Source organism: Solanum lycopersicum, chromosome 11 (assembly GCF_036512215.1).
Source record: "Solanum lycopersicum chromosome 11, SLM_r2.1".
Lineage (NCBI taxonomy): Eukaryota > Viridiplantae > Streptophyta > Magnoliopsida > Solanales > Solanaceae > Solanum > Solanum lycopersicum.
The window spans coordinates 56,489,341-56,492,492 of record NC_090810.1 but is presented as its reverse complement, the minus strand read 5'-3'; the positions used below and the strand labels follow the sequence as shown (position 1 = coordinate 56,492,492).

General features: G+C 33.8%; 1 long non-coding RNA gene across 1 annotated transcript; it reads left to right on the top strand.

Annotated features, from left to right (window-relative positions):
• The first annotated feature begins 261 nt into the window (after positions 1-261).
• Positions 262-1,763, top strand: LOC138339725 (uncharacterized). The gene is made up of 2 exons (XR_011212600.1): positions 262-808; positions 989-1,763. It is a non-coding gene; the product is annotated as an uncharacterized lncRNA (long non-coding RNA).
• Positions 1,764-3,152: the final 1,389 nt, after the last annotated feature.

Sequence of the window (3,152 nt, the reverse complement as noted above, 5' to 3'; positions counted from 1 at the left end):
TTTAGTAAGTATTCTATATAGCTAATATAGTTTAAATTATGGTTATATTTTGAACCACTATTTTACAATTTAAATAATTATATTACTAAATTAAAGAAGCTCGTTGATTAATTAATACAAATTCGTTTTATTTAAGGTTTAGCCGAATTTATTATCTTAACTCAATTTGGCTATTTATCAAATTTAACCCATTCTTTAAATCCACCAAAAGATCTTAGTTTTGGGCCACTTACACACTCCCTTTAATTTCCAGGCCCATTTGTATTTCTTCTTCTCCCAAACCCCAAGCCTAATAAATTTCCAGCCCACCTCATTCCCTTCCAGGCCCTCTTTATTTGCAGACACCCAGGCCCAATTACATGGCCCATTCCATTTTAATTAATTTCCAACCCAATTCCCTTTTTCCCTTTCCCTCCAACCTTACCCCTTTTAAAATTCAAAATTCAAAATCTAACAAATTTCCCCCTCTTTTTGCCATAATTTGGCTTATAAATAATCCTCATCTTCTTTATTGTTAGGGGTTGGTGGAGAGAAAGAAGAAAAGAGGGATAAAGAAAAAGAAGAGAAAAAGAAAGGGATGGTTTTTGGAGAGAATTTTTTTTTTTTACATCTTGTGATAGAAAAGAATTATTGAAAGAGTTTAGTCATAAGAAGATTTTACAATAGTTTAAGCACACCTATATATCTATTGAAGTTGAATTAAAAACAAAAGGATTGCGGGGTTTTTGATTATCATTTGAACTCGAAGTTGTGTAGTGGAAGGTCATCCCCTTGCTCGTTTCGTCTCCAGCTCGCTGCCCCGAAGAAGGTGAAATCCTTTTTTTTTCCTTTCTTTTTTTAGATGTTTTCATTCCACTTGCTAATTTTATTTTTTTTGTTTTGTTTTCTTGTGTGACAATTCGAGTCCACTTAGGATTCCATTCTTGCATTAGTATACATTATCGGGTGACGATATACACTTGTTAAGTAAGTTTGAAAAATGATATAGGTACAAATACGCGGGGAAATACAGGGAAAAGTATCGGAAAATATGTATTCAAACAGGTTCAGGGATCAAGAGGTCCAAATGAGTCAAATATGTGTTGTATACAACATGTATACATTTGTATACTTTATGTCTCTTTTCAGGGAATTGGGCCAGGGCCCTTCAGTCCCCTTTTATCAACAGACCCAATGACCATTTGTTTTTGCAGGTTTTTTTTTAAAAAAAGGGCCCAAATCTAAGTAAATAGATTAGGACAGGTGGGCCAAAGCCCAATTGGATGGATTTGGGCAATCAAGCCCAAGTTCAAATATTTTCCTCTCTTTATTTATTATTTGTTTGAATTAATTAGTGTTTTGGTAGAATTTTAATAATCTCCTAAAGAGTAGCCATTTTTCATTATTTTAAATTTTACTATTTTATTCACTTTTATCACCATTTAGTTTTCCTTAAATTAATTCCTCTAAACATTTCCCTTTAGGAAAAAAAAGTAAAAACAATGAAATACAAAATATCAAAATGAATTTTTCTCTTTACTTAGTTAAAAATTTTATTTTAAAAGTCATTTAGTCAAATCGCCGGTCAACCGCAAGTTAGCGGGCATCCCGAGGGCCTAACACCTTCTCGAGATGTACATTGAACTTCGAACCCTTTTCAATTGATTTTTAATCTGTTTTTTAAATCTTTTGAAGTTTTTCTTGATTTTATCGAAAATCAAGTGGCGACTCCGATTTTGAAGGTCGGTTTTTCTTAAACAATAAGATTAATTTATTTTTCGAAACCTAGTCAATTTTTCTCATTTCTCCCATTAAACATAAACAGTAGTATTTTTATTTTTTTTTAAGTAAAACAACAGTAACCCACTAAATTTATAATTATAGCAGGAATAGTCCAAAACGTCCCTTAAAACATTTAAAGAAATCCGACTCAGCCTGGGATTACGCAGCCTGTGACGGTCCGTCGTGCCTACGACGGTCCGTCCTGCTGCTTCCGTCACAGAGTTCAGAGACTCAATTCCTTGAAGAGTCTGTGACGGTCCGTCGTTCCCACGACGGTCCGTCCTGCCATGTCGTCACGAAGTTTAGAGAGTCGATTTCAGTACCCAAATTTCAGAATTCTAAGTGTTTTGGAACGAGACCCCCTCGACAGTCCGTCGTGGGATCCGTCGACCAAGACAGTTTTTCCAGAAATAAAATCTGCTGCTCAAAACGACTAAACAGGTCGTTACATGTCGCGCCCCATTTTCGCAGAAAACGGGTTTTGTGCACGACCTAACAACTCTTTTGGGATTTCAAGTTTGGAGTCGCCACCTAACGAATTAAGGCGCGTTAGGGCACCTATCTAACCTAACTAAGTCTAACTAAGGTCAACGAGCCAGAGATTAGGGTAAGGGTTCAAATTACCTCGAGGGGAAGGTGTTAGGCATCCCTCGAGGTCCACAAGTGTGGGTCCCGGCCATATCTCATGCAATTTATGTGGGGATTACAATTAGCAATCGAAGTCACTTCATTTATTGATTTATTTAATCTTGCTAGGTAATAACAAAAAAAAAACAATTAATACTATTTTATTATTTAATTTGAGCATGCAAGACTAGGTGATAGCAATAAATAAACAATCAAGTTTTACTTTTATTTAACATATGAGACTATGTTATAAACAAAATTTGCAAATATTAAGCAATTAATATGTGTAAAAGTAAAGTTTTGAAAATTGAGCAAGTTTTGAATATGAATTTTTATTTAAAAAAAATGTTTGTTTCTTTATAGGGATGATGCCACGATATTGTTGATCGCGCTCCTCCACCATAGAAACAATTTTGATTTGAGGTCGGTTTAAAAAATAGTTTATATTTTTTGAAAAATGATTTAAAAGATTTAATTTGAATATAGGCACATAAACATTTACATATAAATACACATAATTTCTTTTGAAATTCATGGGTAGGTGGTACTTCCGGGGATGCGTCGGGTTTTAAAATTGGAACTAGACCTCGTAGTTCCTTTAACTTTCCCACTAACGATAGGTTAGGAGATAGTGCTTATAATTTATTTTCAAAATAAACAATGTCATAATCAATCCAAAGTTTTAAAGGAAGATTGAATAATGACTTTTTAAGAAAATTATGTTGCAAGGTTTTGATATGAAATATATTTAAAACCAAGTAATT